Raw genomic sequence first — 17,484 nt, forward strand, 5'->3', positions numbered from 1 at the left:
TTCTCATTTGGTACAGCTGTTGCGTTGAACATTGTAGATACCATTTCATGTAGAAGGAGTTAAGGTCAATAAATGCACCAAATAAGTAACCGAGGGAAGTGTTTGTTATATGAGTAGCAATTTGAGGTTTTCATTGCAGATTCTAGGAAATGTACAACATCTGACATTCAATATATAATATTTGGCATCCTATATACTGCAGTATGTATGCAGTGTACTAGTTTATACGATGATAATTCATTGCACTCTTTTCCAGTGGCTATATAATCAGACCCAGGGCAAGTGTCATTATACATTAGAGTTTGACCAATCCCAGGTCTCAAGGATTAGATGTTAGTCACCATTTTTACATTGGTTTATTGTTATTCCTTGGCAGCTTTGATTGACCATCCCTGTCCCCTCATCACCTTTTCTGACTTATAATTGAAACTTTGCAAGCAGCCATCACGTTGAGCAGAGCACAATTTTGCAGTTGTCCTCGTCATTCCAGGTCTACTTGTGCTTTCAGTACATCAGGAAGGAATAGAGGTATCTGGGCACTTTGATCCAGAAGGCAGTCACATCCCTTAGATTAGTTTAAATTTCATCAGAGGTCAGAGGTTGTGACCGTCAGTCAGGCAGATATAGGGACCCAGGATGCAGGGATGGAGGAATCTCTGTCTTTCACCTCGTCACAGAGCTACAAGACACTTGCAACCTGTGGAGATGAGAACAAAGACTACAGGAAGATAGGCAGTTTGACGAGACACCATGGTACGGAAGGCCATTCAAGTGGGGCAACTAAAACACATGGGGTTGTAAGAGAAGATATTACAATCAGGGGAATAGAAACTGTTCTTTTGCACTTCAGTGGGAGTGCCAAAGGTTGTGTTTCCTGTCCAGTGCTGGGGGTAAGGATATCTCATTGTGACTGGGAATGAGCAGAGAATACGGGAAAAGATCCAGTTGTGATAGTCCATGTAAGAACTAACAGCAAAGGTAGAATGAAAAGTGATGTTCAAGGGAGGGAGTTTGAGGAGCAAGGGTCCAAATTAATAAACAAAACCTATAAGGTTCTGTGCCAAGTGCGACTTGCCATACATTCAAAAAGATCAGAAAGTTGAATGCATGGTGCAGAGAATGGTGCGGTAGACAGTGGTTTCGACTTGTGGGTACTGGCACTGGGAAAGGAAGGAGCTGTTTCCATCGGGACAGACTCTATCTAAACTGGGCTGTCCCTAGAGAATCGAGAATATAGGGATCAGGCAGGAAAGTGGATTTCAGATCAAAGATAAGCCATGAGTGCCAAGTTCAAGGGGCTAATGGATTACTCCTATTTCTTCTGTCCTTATGGTCTTATTCCATGTTCAAGTTGTTTTGGTTAAGCATTCCAACACGTTCTCCAGTGCAACTCCATCCATCTCGGATAGTTTCTTTGAAGATTTTACTGTCACCTTGCCACCCACCCCTCACTACCCACTTTTACAAATCATAGATGGACTACAACCTCCAACTAGAATGACATTGCAGTGTGCTTAAAGCCTTCTCCTTCACCTCCTGAGCTGCCTCTGCATTAATGTAACCCTTTCAAGAGTGTAATTGCTATGCCTGTCTGATCGTTGCCAGCCTGTCTGATGAACATCATGTATGCTAACAGTGATTCCTTCAAATGACTAACTCGTTTGCCGGAAGCTCCTATAAGTAGCCGAACACTTCATGCCTGTAACCTTTGCTACATTATCACCAGTTTGCGTTCCAGAAATAAATGTGAAATAATCCACCAGTTTACAATATAAATTAGATTGTTCACACTGCACGATGTGTTAGTACAATATATGCTGAAGACTGTGTAAGACATGGGGCGAGACTCTCTCTTTCGGCGGCAGAGTGTCCACGCCATCGGAAACGCCGTCGCGCTTCACAATGGCGTGAACGGGCCACTGGGAGTACCGATTCTGGCCCCTACAGGGGGCCAGCACAGCGCTGAAGCAGTTCATGCCGCTCCAGCCTCCCATCCCGGCGCGAACTGTGCACCCCGGGATCTGCACATGCGCAGTGGCACCGGCGCCAACCCGCGCACGCGCGATGGCCTCACTCAACACGCCGGCCCCGACGCAACATGACCTGGGAGTTCAGGGACCGGCGCAGAAGAAAATAGGTCCGGGGAGCGAGAGGCCGGCCCACTGATCGGTGGGCCCCGATTGTGGGCCCGGCCCCATCGGAGGTCCCCCCCCCCCCCTCGGGGTCGGAGCGCTCCTCCCCCCCATACAGGCCGCCCCCGACCCTGCACGCAGAGTTCCCTCCGGCTGCAACCAGGTGTGGATGGCGCCGGCGGGACTCTGCCATATTAGAGCGGCCGCTCGGCTCATCCCGGGTCGTGAATCGGCAGCCCAGGCGCGTACAGCGGCCCGCATCCGGCGCCGCACCAAACCTGCCAAGAATCGCTCTCTGCGGAGAATTGCATGCCAGCGTCGGGGCGGCATGGCCCAGTTGAGGGGATTCTCCAGCCTGGCCCTGGGCTCATAGTACACAATGTATGTTGCTTTATGTTGCTTCACAGTGCCAGGGACCATGGTTCGATTCCCGCTTGGGTCACTGTCTGTGCGGAGTCTGCACGTTCTCCCCGTGTCTGCGTGGGTTTCCTCCGGGTGCTCCAGTTTCCTCCCACAAGTCCACAAAGACGTGTTGTTAGGTGATTTGGGCATTCTGAATTCTCCCTCTGTCTACCCGAACAGGCGCCGGAATGTGGCAACTCGGGGCTTTTCACAGTAACTTCATTGCAGTGTTAATGTAAGCCTACTAATAAAGATACTAATAACAATTATTATTATTGCTCTATGGAATATGCAATGTGACATCACGTTATAGTTGCCAAGCCTAGCTGTCAGTTGGCAGAGCATTTTGTTCTATATAGCTTTCTGATCAATATTGGCTGGAAATTACAATTAGCTGTGTTCTCAAATGAGCATCAAATATGCCAGTATCACCCCCTTTATCTGCTACTTAATTTCCCGTTAACTCCTCCAATCAAATCGCAAATAAAGGGTTAAACCTTCCTTTGGCAAGATGTCACCACTGACCATAATTTCCAGGCTTTTATGGTTTCCACAACACAAAATGCCATACATAGATTGTATGTTGTTTGCACAGTTGTGGGCTTGCCCAGTTTAATTTCATGGTGGAATTGAATACTCATTGGAACTGTTAAATCTCTCTCTGACCCCTGCAGCTAATCAATCAAACTAAAATTCCAGGGTATCAGTGCAATGGGGTTTGAACTGGGTTAGTTATATTACAATGGTAACATTCCAAGCTGCTGATGAGAGTAAAGGCAGCAGCGAACAAGATATTAGAACGGATACATCTAGGCTCCAATAATTGGTTAACTTTTTAAAGTGATTCATACTAACTGGAAGCATTATGTGATCTTTTACATAGAAATAATTTTGCTTCACTCCATCTTTGGCCCATCCACTTAGTTGGTAAAGATTCTTTTGAATGCTATCATGATGCCTTTGATTAGCCATCTGCGCACATAGCTTAATTGTCATTGGCAGTATCATAATGGTTACAATATTAGAATCTAGAGATGTTTCCATTTGTGCTGCAGTCCAGAGCTGAGAAAAATAGCGGGGGTGGAGAGATGCAAGTCTCTGTGGCAAACAGCCCTAGCTGGGATTCCCACAGGCTCATTGAATCAGATTGAGGCCGAAAACCAGATTTTCGCCGGGTGTCAAACCCATCATGAGTCTCCCGGCCCGCTCTCCCGAGCGAGATTATATTCTCGCCAGAACTCATTAGTGAGATTGAAGTGGAATGCTGCAGCCTCCCAATTGTTCCCGCCCTCCCCCTCCCCAGCTGGATCTCTCACGGGCCCGAGTCACTGCGGGTCCCTAAAAGCGGGGACCAGGCAGCAGGAACGCCCGGTTGGGGGGGGGGGGAGGGGGGGCAAGGGGTGAGTATCCTCTCCACACTTACTTTCAGAATGCCGAGAGGGATTATTCAAGGGAGGTAGGGGTCGGGGTGGCTTGGGCTGGGCTGGAGGAGCTCAGGTCAGGGGGTCTTTCCTGGGATGGGCAACGTGTAGCAAATTTCTGTAGCTTTGACAACCTTTAAGCTCTCTCAGCATGAAAATTTAAATGATCTGACGGGTGAAGGTAAAAGTCTGTAGCCTTCAAACCTTTGATGTATCTCTCAGTGGATGCAATCGAACCAAATGGGATATGTGTCTCATAGCGAGAGCGTTTAGCCGCATGTTTCCCAGCGCTCGCAGCGCCGAGAAACAAAACACTATCTAATGTGACTCCGATTAGATATGGGGCCTCAGTGGGGAACATGCGGCCGATGCTGCACTTAGTTCCTTTTCCTGCACCGAGGAGTCCGGATTGCTGAAACTCCTCAGTGTTGGGGAAGATTGGGATGTCATTTTTAAATATCCCAATCTCCCGAGCCCCTGCACAACCCCAAACCACCCCCCACCCCCAAGCCCAACTAACTGTAAGAGGGTGCCCTGGCTCCCCTGAAACCCACACCCACATCCGCACAGGCATTCCTGGCCCAATCACCAGTTTGACACCTTAGCCGTTCCAGCCTGGCACCCTGCCAGTGCCCCTGCCAGATGGCACTACCAAGGTGGTAGGGTGGCAGTGCCCAGGTGGCACCAGCAGTACCAGGGTACCACCCTACCCAGAGGACATACACCTGGGGCCTCCAATCCCCTGGGAAACCTTCAAGAGTGCCGTTCCGTCTGGTGCCAGTTTGTGGAGACCAGTACTGAACAGCATTTGCCTGAGGCCACCAAGGCAAAGGGCATAGATCTAAACCTTTGGTTACTTCAGGGGACTGCATATTAGAGTGAGACTAAATATCCAATCGGCTATGGATCTGTTGGAGGGGCTGACATCCCCTCTGAATATCACGGCCGCACCCTATCAACTGCATCAGCTCCGGGTAAACCTGGCCCAGAGGCTGAACATCCTCGGGGCCCAGCTGGGTCCTGGGATCCGGCAGACCTCCGACCGCTGCCTCGCTTGGGCGTTCCTACCTCCACCTGATGTGAATCAGCAACTATGTGGTGCTCACCAGAATGTGCTCCAGCAGCCTGATCACTACATCTGGGGCCCCTCCCGTCTGTTGTGGGCCAACTTCTGTGAAGGCACTGAGAGGGCATTGTGAGTCTCACACATCGTTCATTGCAGATAGAGGGTAGGGGGTTGGTGGTGGAGTGGGGGCAGCACTGTTGGGAATTGGGTGGGCCGGGACACGTTACGGTGCTGAGCGGGGGCGGTGCCAGGCACATGGTCATCGGGGGGGGGAAGGGGGGTTGGCGGGGGGGGGGGGTGGCAAATCAGTCATTTGCAGTGTGAAGCCTGTGGGGTCTCATTAAGTGGACCAGTTAACATTAGATACCGGTGTCGGCTTCGCCAGGTCGAGTGTTGCGAAGCTCGCGGCGGTTCCTGCTTGCTACCACACTGAGAAACGTTTCCATTATATTGGACCCTTAGAAATCTTTTGGGATAATTGCATCCAGAATTTTCATCAATAAATCCAACCAAGAGACACTGGGCAGGATTCTCCGTCCCGCCAGCCCCGTTTTCCTGTGCGGTGTGCCCACACCGGCAGCGGCATTCTCCGGTTTCACATTGTGGCCACCCCACACCGTTGGGAAATGCGCGAGCGTGGGAGCACGGTCAGTCAAGCGGAGGATCCCTCCAATGGAGATTCCCACAGACTACTTTTTCCAGCGAATGATTAGAGTGCAGAACTTAGGACCACATGGATAGTTGGAGCGAATATCTCTACGGCTTTAGTGCAAAGCTGGATATGTAATTGAGGAAGAAACGAATAATAGAATACACTAATGTGGGTGCATGAAATAGGGTGTGAGGAGGCTCATGTGGAGCAGAAACACTAGCACAGAGGTGCCTGTTTTTGAACTGTAAATTCTGTAGTCATGTGACTAGAAGTACCCTTCACCAACTTGTTGGTGACCAGTTAGAGCAGCAGTTTTCAAAGTGGGGTCGTGACCCACGGGCAGGTGTCAGGAGGGTCGCGGAGCCATCCGTCGCGGTGTACACGATCGTGGGAATTCAGGCGCAACGGCCGCAGCAGCCAGCTTTCAAAAATGCCGGCTGCGAACGGCTTTAAAAATGCTGGCGTGCTGCGCATTCGTGTCTGCTCATTGGTGCACATGCCCAGAGAGAAACACCGCCTCCTCCTGATGTCAGTATGCTGACCCAGGAGAAGAATTTTTTTTTAAATTCAAATCAGTCTGCCTGCATCTGTCTTGAATATGCTCAATGGCTGAGCCGGCAGAATTCTCTTTGATAGTGAATTGTAGAGATTAAAAAGATTCACAATACTTTGAGTTAAGTAATTCCTCCTCATCTATGTCTAAAATCATCGCATTGTCATTTGCAGACTATATCCCCAGGCTGTAAACCACCCACATGAGGAAAACTTACATTCTGCATCTGCTGTAGAGTCCTGAGAGAATAATACCTGTTTCAATGAGGTCTTTTCTCATTCTTCGCTACTCTCGACTATAGAATATAAGGCCAGGCTCACCTCTCGCATTAAAGGTAAGAGAAAACGGTGGGTTGCTAATGTCGGCCGGCCTGGGTTGCAAAGATTGGCGGTCGTGGGTCGCGAAGGTGATGAACCATCAATCGAACGCGAGACGAGTTGCTGTACAAATGTTAGGCTTTAATAAGCTAGAAGTTAGCCCTGCGGTCAACTACAGTAAATGGACGACCGCCGGGCGTTCTGGCTATTGAAACCTCGATCTGGAGGCATGGTTAACTCAGCCTTTCGACCAATCGGAGAGCTGTCACATGACTGGTCTCAACCAATCGGTCGAGAGGCACATGACCGACCAGGGCCAATGGTAAGCCGGTGTTTTGCACCAATGGCAGACAGCTATGCAAATCATACCACCACATTCACCCCTTGCGGAGAAAGAAGCCGTGGGGTGGGGGGGGGGGGGGTGAGAGAGAACTGGTGGTATGAGTAGCAGCCAGAGAAGGGAGAAAAAAAAAATCTTATTTTTGGCTTCCCACTGGCCCAGACAATTAACAATAGTACAAAATGTCCCAACAAGGTCCAAGGAGTTGTTGTAAATTAAATCGATTCGATCAGTCTTTTCGTGGCCCGTGACGTTCTGGCAGACCGCCGCAGTCGAGTAGGTGACGTCGGTTCAGCCGATGGTGGTGGTTCCGCTGACGTCCTGGAGTCCGGGAGCGATGGTCCTTGAACAGTCTCCGTCACCCGAGCTGGCGGTGGAGACGCCGTGGATGGGGAAGGGGTGGCCAGGGTGTTGCGCTGGGGGAAAAAAACAGGGGGGGTCTGTGGTGAAGGGGGGGAAGGCCGCACGCCAGCGGGTGCCAGGTCCCGGAGGGAGACCGTGTTCTGCCGACCGTTGGGGTACTCCACGTACGCATACTGCGGGTTAGCGTGGAGTAACTGGACTTGTTCCACCAACGGGTCGGATTTGTGCACTCGCACATGCTTCCGGAGCAAGTTGGGTCCGGGGGCGGCCAGCCACGTCGGGAGAGGGGATCCGAAGGACGACTTCCTGGGGAAAACAAGAAGACGTTCATGAGGTGTCTGATTTGTTGCGGTACAGAGGAGTGAGCGGATAGAATGTAGGGCATCGGGGATAACCTCTTGCCATCGGGAAATAGGGAGATCTCTGGACCGGAGGGCCAGTAGTATGGTCTTCAAGATGGTACCATTCTCCCGCTCGACCTGCCCGTTACCCCGAGGGTTATAGCTGGTCGTCCTGCTAGAGGCAATGCCCCTGTTGAGCAGGAATTGACGCAGCTCGTCGCTCATAAATGAGGACCCCCGATTGCTATGTATGTATGCGGGGTAGCCGAACAGGGAGAAGATGGAGAGGAGGGCCTTAATGACGGTCGATGTGGTCATGCCGGGGCAGGGAATGGCGAAGGGGAAGCGGGAGTATTCATCAATTTACCGCCAGGAAGTAAATGTTGCAGTTGTTAGAGGGAAGGGGCCCCTTGAAATCAATGCTGAGACGTTTGAAGTGGCGGGATGCTTTGATCAGATGTGCGCGCTCGGGGCGGTGGAAGTGCGGCTTGCACTCTGCGCCGATGTGGCAGTCATGGGTTACTGCCCTGACTTCCGCGATGGAGAAAGGCAGGTTGCGGGCCTTAATGAAATGCCAGAGACGGGTCACCTCTGGATGGCAGAGGTCCGCGTGGAGGGAGCGGAGGCGGTCTATCTGCGCGCTGGCGCAGGTGCCGCGGGACAGGGCATCAGGAGGCTCATTGAGCTTCCCAGAACGATACAAGATCTCATAGTTGTACGCGTACAACTCGATCCGCCACCGTAAGATCTTGTCATTCTTAATCTTGCCCCTTTGTGCATTATCAAACATGAAGGCTACTGACCGTTGGTCTGTGAGGAGGGTAAACCTCCTGCTGGCCAAATAGTGCCTCCAATGTCGCACAGCTACGACTATGGCCTGGGCTTCCTTTTCCACAGAGAGATGGCGGAGTTCGGAAGCCTGGAGGGTTCTGGAGAAGAAGGCCACGGGTCTGCCCGCTTGGTTCAGGGTGGCCGCCAGAGCTACTTCTGATGCTTCGCTCTCGACCTGGAAGGGGAGGGACTCGTCGATGGCATGCATCGTGGCCTTTGCGATGTCCGATTTGATGCGGCTAAAGGTCTGGCAGGCCTCTGTCGGCGGCGGGAATGTCGTGGTTTGAATGAGGGGACGGGCCTTGTCAGCGTAATTGGGAACCCATTGGGCGTAGTAAGCGAAGAAACCCAGGCAGCGTTTGAGGGATTTGAGGGTATTGGGGAGAGGGAGTTCCATCAGGGGGCGCATGCGTTCGGGGTCGGGGCCTATCACTCCGTTACGCACTACGTAGCCGAGGATGGCTAGACGGTCGGTGCTAAACACGCATTTATCCTTATTGTATGTCAGGTTAAGGAGTTTTGCGGTTTGGAGGAATTTCTGGAGGTTGGCGTCATGGTCCTGCTGGTCGTGGCCGCAGATGGTGACATTATCGAGATACGGGAAGGTAGCCCGTAATCCGTACTTGTCGACCATTCGGTCCATCTCCCGTTGGAAGACCGAGACCCCATTTGTGATACCAAATGGAACCCTAAGGAAGTGGTCTCAAACGCGGTGTATTTGCGGTCACTCGCGCGGAGGGGGGCTAGTGGTAAGCGGACTTAAGGTCCACCGTGGAGAAGACTTTGTATTTCGCGATATCGTTTACCATGGCGGAAATACGGGGGAGAGGATACGCGTCCAGTTGCGTAAACCGGTTGATGGTCTGGCTATAGTCGATGACCATCCGGTTTTTCTCCCCAGTCCGGACCACCAGCACTTGGGCTCGCCATGGACTGTTGCTGCCCTCGATGACCCCTTCCTTCAGCAACCTCTGGACCTCAGACCTGATGAAGGACCAGTCCTGGGCGCTGTACCGTCTGCTCCGTGTCGCGACGGGTTTGCAATCGGGGGTGAGATTAGCAAACAAGGAGGGGGGTCCACTTTGAGGGTCGCGAGGCTGCAGACAGTGAGGTGGGGTATAGGGCCGCCGAATTGGAAGGTCAAGCTCTGCAGGTTACACTGGAAGTCTAGTCCTAGGAGTGCCGGTGCACAAAGGTCAGGGAGGTCAAGGAGTTTATAATTTTTAAAAACCTTCCCTTGGACCGTGAGGTCCGCGATGCAGCAGCCGGTAATGCGGGCGGAGTGCGAACCTGAGGCTAACCCAATTTTGTGTTTTACAGGATGGACAGGGAGCGCGCAGCGTCTTACCGTGGCAGGGTGAACGAAGCTTTCCGTGCTCCTGGAGTCCAGCAGGCAGCCCGTCTCGTGGCCGTTGAGGTGGATCAGCGTTGTTGTTTTGGCGAGCGTGCGTGGTCGTGACTGGTTGAGTTGAATGGCCGCGAGCCGTGGGGAAGAACCATCGTCGCAGTCGTCGTCGCCCGAGTAGTAGCTGGCAGGACCTTGCGTTCCAGTCCCAGAAGGTGGTGCCCAGGATCCGCACGTGGAGTCGGGACCCCAAGATGGCGGCGCCCAGGACCCGCACGTGGAGTCGGCGCCCCAAGATGGCGGCACCCAGGATCTGCACGTGGAGTCGGCGCCCCAAGATGGCAGTGCCCACTGGGCCCTCGTGGTTGAGGGGGGTGGAGTTAGTGGTGCCGGCGGGCCGACCGGAGCGGCTGAGAGCGGGGGCAGAGAGGCGCGCAGGCCAGGCGCAGGGGTCCGGGGGCGGCGAGGAGAGAGTTGCGGGGTACGCTGGGGGGGGGGCCAGGAAGGGCCCGGAGGAGAGGGGGAGGCGCGCAGGCCAGGTGCAGGGCCCAGGGGCGGGGGGGAGAGATCGGCGCGGCGTACTGGAGGGGCCAGCAAGGGCCCGGAGGGGGAGATCACCGGTCGCTGCGCGGTACAGCAGCGACCGATTTGGCCTGGCAGACGGAGGAGAAGTGGCCCTTCTTCCCGCAGCTCTTACAGGGGGCGGAGCGGGCTGGGCAGCGCGGGCAAGGGTGTTTCACGAACCCACAGAAATAGCAGCGGGGCCCCGTGGACTTGTCGGGGCGTCCCGCGATGCAGGCCTGAGGGAGGTCGGGAGCGGCGGATGGCGGTGGGGAAGCGTGCCAGGAGGCCCAGGGTGGTGCAGCGCGGCTGTGGACATAGGCGTGGGCATTTAAATCGGCGACCTCCAGGGAGGTGAAGAGAGTCAGTGCCTCAGTTAGGCTGAGGTCGTCTTTCTCCAGCATCCGCTGGCGGATAGCGGCAGACTGCATCCCAGCCATGTAGCATCTCTAATCAGAAGTTCCATGTGCTCCGTGGCTGAAACTTGGAGGCAGGAGCAATTCCTCCCCAGGACAGAGAGGGCCTGGTAAAATTGGTCTAATGACTCACCGGGGAGCTGTTGTCTGGTGGCCAGCAGACGTCGGGCGAACACTCTGTTGACTCGTTTAAGAAACTGTCCATTCAGCTTAAGCATGGCCGCATCGTAATCTTTTTCCTCCCTGACCATCGCGTAGGCTGCCGTGCCCACGCTGGAGTGGAGGATGTGAAGCTTCTGTGCCATGGTGGGGGATGCTGTTTGCAGACGCCAGGTATCCCTCGAGACATGCCAGCCAATGTTGAAAGATTTCTGAAGCGTTCTGAGTTTGCGGGCTGATGCGGAGGCATTCGGGCTTGATCCGGAGCTCCATCTTCAAAATTCTAGCTTATTAAATTGATGAACCATCAATCAAACGCGAGACGAGTTGCTGTACAAAAGTTAGGCTTTAATAAGCTAGAAGTTAGCCCTGCGGTCGACTACAGTAAATGGACGACCGCCGGGTGTTCTGGCTATTTATACCTCGATCTGGAGACGTGGTTAACTCAGCATCTCGACCAATCGGAGAGCTGTCACATGACTGGTTTCAACCAATCGGTCGAGAGGCACATGACCGACCAGGGCCAATGGTAAGCCAGTGTTCTGCACCAATGGCAGACAGCAATGCAAATCATACCACCACAGAAGATCCGCCGGCGTGGGTCGCAAAAGTCGGCGGACGTGGGTCACGAAGGTCGGCCAGCGAGGGTCCCGAAGGATGGCCGGTTGGTAAAAATGGGTCCCTGGCAAAAAAGTTTGAAAAACACTGAGTTAGAGACCCAGAGATAATAATATAATAATATTTTTTGTCACAAAGTAGGCTTACATTAACACTGCAATGAAGTAACTGTGAAAAGCCCCTAGTCGCCACATTCTGGTGCCTGTTCGGGTACACTGAGGGAGAATTCAGAATGTCCAAATTACCTAATAGCACGCCTTCCGGGACTTATGGGCGGAAACTGAAGCACCCGGAGGAAACCCACGCAGACACGGGGACAACGTGCAGACTCCGCACAGACAGTGACCCAAGCTGGAAATCGAACCTGAGACCCTGGCACTGTGAAGTCATTGTGCTAACCACTATGCTACCGTACTGTTCTGATATCTCTGTGTTCCTACTATTTTGCCTCAGGCGAATCTTCCTTCTATTATTTAATTCTGCTTTGCATTGCCAAGCCCATTCTTAACCCAGCTAGCTAACTTCCCATTAGTTCCATGGGCCACAGTCTTGTTAAAAACTGTGCATGTGGAAATGTGCTGAATGTTGCCTGAATAGCTCAGAAAAATTACACCCACTGGATGCCCTTTATTCATTAATTTAGTTAGCTGCTCAAAGAATTCCAGTAGAATTATGAAGGGCAACCTATTTATAAAATTGTGCTGACTCATGCGAGCTGGAGCCTCTGTACTGTTTATCTGAGCATTGTTATCGTTGTTATCATTGTGTATCTGCTGGCATGAGGATGGGGGGGTTTCAGGTCACCTTCCTTCTTAGGTCAGTGCCACGTTATTTACGCAGTTTCCTGTTCCCAGAAGCTTTCTCATGGCTTGGGAATATTTGACCCAACTTCCCTGTCAATCCTGTCATCTGTGGCTCTCTCCAATACCTGCTATTGACCATGTCTTAAAGCGGTGATTCATAGCTGCTTGGCCATAGCATTAGAATAGAACTTAGATTCCACATCATTCTCTCTCCTTGTTTTAAAGTAAGAAGGCACAAGGGAGCATTATTTGGAGTTGATGCTACCTCAGCGGCCCAAGTGATTACAATTACAGAGCTGTATCAATCCTATAATATTCCCTTTTTTCTATAGTCTCGATGTGGGAACTCTCCATGCTGGACTGTCTGATATCAGGAGATCACCATGTAATGAATCATAATCATTGTTTTGTGTTGCATTATTGCATAGGGGAACGTCCGAAAGAGTGATCCTCAAGACACATAAAAAATGATTCAGTTCCAGAGGTATGGGATTCAAAACGTATGTAAAGCACTGCTAAACCACACCTGGAGTACTGTGTACAGTTGGAGGGCACGATTTACCAACCGCATCCCGCCGGATGGGAGAGGTCTCCTCCGGATTCCCGATGGTCATTGCGCCTCGCGAGATCTAACTCACAAGTCGTCGCGATCTGGATCCCATCCACAATGGGCTGGACCCGAACTTGCAGAGTTCAGTGAGCTTAATCGCTCATTTAATTCTGCTGACACCAGCGGCGTGAATCCCGCCCTGGCCGGCTGCCACATTCTCCAGTGCCGGGGATTTGAATGGGGTGGCAATCGCGTCACGCCAGTCGGCGGTCGCTGGCAGCACCCCCCACGGCGATTCTCCGGCCCCTGATGGGTCGAGTGGCCGCCCATTTTCGGCCAGTTCCGCCGTCGTATATTACACCAGGTATTTGCCGGCGGGACCTGGCTGCGCGGGCGGCCTCCGGGGTCCTCAGGGGGGCGTGGGGGGATCTGACCCTAGGAGGTGCCCCCATAGTCGCCTGGCCCGTGGGGGTACTCTACTCTTCCGCGTCGGCCGCTGTGGTCCGCCGCGGTAGCCGACGCGGAGATGAAGCCCCCGCCGGTGCATGCGCTAGGCTGACGCAAGCAGACGCTGGCGCTCCCACGCATGCGCCAACTCACGCCGGCTGGCGGAGGCCCTTCAGCGCCAGTTGGCGTTGCACCAAGCCCTTTCCCCACCGGCAAGCGCGGTGCAAACCACTCCGGCGCCGGCCTAGCCCCTGAAGGTACGGAGGATTCATCACCTTTGGGGCGGCTCGACGCCGGAGTGGTTCACACCACTACTTCGCACCGGAGTTGCCCGCCCTGCCAATTCCCGTAGAACCCCGCCCCAGGTCAAAGCGGCTCCCGGAATCTACCGACCTCGCCGAGGAGACTCCAGCTGCCGTCATTCAGCTCTGGTCTCCACAAACGGGGATCAGGCGGAACGGCACTTGGGAGGGCGGGGGGTCTCCCAGGTGATCGGAGGCTCCCAGATGTTTAGTATCCAGGCAGGGTGGTACCCTGGCACTACTGATGCCAGCTGGGCACCTTGACACTGCCAGACTGGCAGTGTAGGCTGAACCCTGACAATGCCACCCAGGTGCCATCCTGCACTGCCGGGTGCCAGGTGGCACTTTTAGGTTGGCAGGAGCGCTGCTTAGGTGCCAGGCTGGCAGTGCCAAAGTGCCCAGGTGGCAATTTTCTCACGCTGGGGATCGGGCCCGGGAGTGCCCTGCACATATGAGATAAGGTGTGGGGGGGGGGCTTGAAGACCTCCACTAACAGGTGGGTTGGGGCGTTGCGGAACTCCTCAGTTCAGGAACTGTGACTGTGTGGCCTCGATGGGGCCTTCCTCGTCAAGGCCGAAAAGAAACCAAGGGCCATTGGGTAGCGGGGTTATAGTGCCAGGAATTACACCTCTAATCCCACCCAGAACAGACTCTGTTTTTGTGGTTAGATCGTGCCACTTATTTCCTTGCTGCAAAAAGTATATATGTGTGGGAGAAATTGTAAAAAAATATATATATTTTTTTTTTAAAATAATTTTTATTGGAATTTTTTACAGAAAATATAAAAATATAACAACAAGTATAGCAACAAGCAGTAATATGCAACTAACAGCCCCATAACACCCACAATTCCCCCCATACCGTAACATCACATGTACCACACTCCCCCCCCCCCCAACAAGAGAACTTAACCATAAATTAAAATTAAATAAATCAAATTTAAATAAAATAAGCAAACATAATCAATGTCGTCATCCCCCCCCCCCCCCCCCCCCCCCCCCCCCCCCCCGGGTTGCTGCTGCTACTGTCCCAGTACCCTATCGTTGAGCCAGAAAGTCGAGGAAAGGTTGCCACCGTTTAAAGAACCCTTATGCCGACCCTCTCAGGGCGAATTTAACCTTCTCAAGCTTAATAAAGCCCGCCATGTCATTGATCCAGGTCTCCAAGCTTGGGGGCCTCGCATCCTTCCACTGTAGCAATATCCTTCGCCGGGCTACTAGGGATGCAAAGGCCAGCACACCGGCCTCTTTCGCCTCCTGCACTCCCGGCTCTACCCTAACCCCAAAGATCGCGAGTCCCCATCCTGGCTTGACCCTGGATCCCACCACCCTTGACACCGTCCTCGCCACCCCCTTCCAGAACTCCTCCAATGCCGGGCATGCCCAGGTAAAAAAAAATATTTATAAAGGACATACCAGAACACTCAGAATACAGCTCTCGGGTAATACTGAATAGGCTGGGGTGCTTTTCACTAGTTAGAAGGTCACCTGGTAGAGGTCTTTAATAACATGAAGGATGTTGTATCTGTAAAATCTCAGATACTTCGACCAGTAATTTAATGAAAAGTTTTACCTAGATGTCTTTATTAGTGAGGAGAGCAAAGGACAACACAAGTATAAACCAATTTTAGTTAACAATAACCCTTAAATAGACTAAAGATTCCCAAGATTTGGTTGAGCCGTGGGTCCAATTCTCTGAGTTTCTCAGGTCCGTTGTTACGAAGGTGGATCTCGCTGGTAGCTTCCTTCCTTCTCTGATCAGTCTTCCGGATGGTCAATGCCACCTTCCATGTTGAATCTTTGCTGGGGTGTGGGGTGTCTACCGTTAACCCCTTCCCTTCGCGTCTTTCCAGAAACTTCTCTGGATTTCTGCCAATGAGGCCTTGGGAGGGGGCCCCACCCCCAGGTGTCCATCCACCGCTGTGTTTGCACATAACCTGTTGCCATATAAGGTGTGGCATGATCTGGGCAACTGAAAACAAATTGGGGCATATCAATCGAATCGATAATCTCCTGATGTGTGATTGATGGGACAGGTCCAGAAATGATCTGGCAGTCTGTCTGTGGGTGGTGTATTTGACTTTGGTCAAGTCTGAATTCTGAATTCCCATTAACCTGCCTAAGGTTAGAATGTGGAACTCAGTCACATGGAGTGGTTGAGGCAAATACATAGTAGAACATTCTTAAGAATATACTTACCAACCTTACCCTTAAATATAGAGGTGAGTATGATACGATAAGGAGAAAGGGATAGAAGGATTTGCCAAAGTTAGAGGCTCATTTGGAGCATTAACAATGGCAATGACTATGTAAGAAGGGGTGACTTGGATTAATGGAGCTCAACAAAAGGTTATTGATACTATTGTTCCATTGTGTATATGTCTGGGGTGAAGGTGGGATAAGGAAATCTGGGATTGAATATCTTAACCTATGACTGGCAAGATTGAAGCAAGGGCTTCCTGGACAATGATCCAAAGCAAAATGTTAAATTTCCAGTAACGTGAATTCCTTATGAGGCGTTAACGTAGAACCTTTTAGTTCAATAACTCTTGGCATTGCAACTTAACACATTAATCCTTTTGTCAGATCCAGTGGGACTTGCCTGGCAGGCAGAACTTGGAAAGAAATATGGGAAAAGATTTATTTTCCTCTGTTTGGAATTGCCTTTGTAGTCACGAGTGTAAGAAAATGTGTCCTTTCTGTTGAGCAAGGTATGCGGTGGTGATTTAGGTAAATTAGGTTAGTTCTTTGCTGGGAAGTCAGAGAATTTAGTAGAAAGAGTTCATTCTTTCTGCTGGGAATCACTCTGTCTTGCAGCCACGTCGATGAAAAGGCTGATCCCGTCTTCTGGGAGTAAGGGTTTATGATTGCCAGCTATGGGTAGGGAGCCGGATGAAAGAGTTAATCCCCTCTGCTGGGAAGAGACTTTCTGGTGACTAACTGCCTGATACTGGGAAGAGGTGAGGGGGTTGCCTTAAACTCTACAGCCTGGAACAGCCTGTGCAGTAGTTGGTTCTAGCTCATTAAAGGGAGGGTTAATATACTGAGTCATGTCTGGCTACGGCTGCTGCCACCGGAATGCATCTCCCTATTGATGAGGTTTTCTAGCTGAAGGATAAAAGCAGGGCGATGTTGTGACTATGTACTGCTGCTGATGTGCAATCCGATAGCGAGGCCTCGAGACAGCTAAAAGAAGCAGTATGTGTGTAATGTAATTACAGTGCTGACGAGGGCTGTGATGCAGGATTAGGTGCTATATACAGTACAGAAACTGCTCGACACTTCAGTAGCACTCCTGAGGCATAGGTGGGCGAAGATGCTGCTTATGTCGGTCAGAAGCATGCTTAACTTATTTTAAAATATCTTTTAGTAAAAGGATCGCACTGAGGAGATTGTTATCGGCAGGAGCAGTTTTGATGATTCCTGCCACCTTGAAAGCATGTAGTGACTGGATTCTTATAGAACTGTTCGATTTTAATAAGTCAGCTACAGAGGATTATTTTTCAGAAGCTTTTTTTTTTACCCCCCTCCGGCCTCCCCTTTGCAGGGCAGTGACATGCTGTATCTCTATCCACATTTCTGACCTCTCTTGGTATCTGAAGGTAAGAGCTGTCTTCACTGTGGTGGGTTTCAGCCTTTAAAGCATACCCCTTTCCAGAAAGAAGAGGCTTTCCGAGTAGCAGAATAATGAAAACGTGTGATGTGTTCAAAGCGGCATTGTCCATTGAAACATTTGTACTTCATAGAGTCAAAATTGTTCATGTGCATTATTCTGAGGGGAGAGGGTTGGAGCGGACCAAGTGTTAAAAGGATGATATGATTTAAACGGTGAGGCTGAGCCTTGTAAGGCCAAGGGAGTTGACACT

Source organism: Scyliorhinus canicula, chromosome 1, assembly GCF_902713615.1.
Source record: "Scyliorhinus canicula chromosome 1, sScyCan1.1, whole genome shotgun sequence".
Taxonomy (NCBI): Eukaryota; Metazoa; Chordata; class Chondrichthyes; order Carcharhiniformes; family Scyliorhinidae; genus Scyliorhinus; species Scyliorhinus canicula.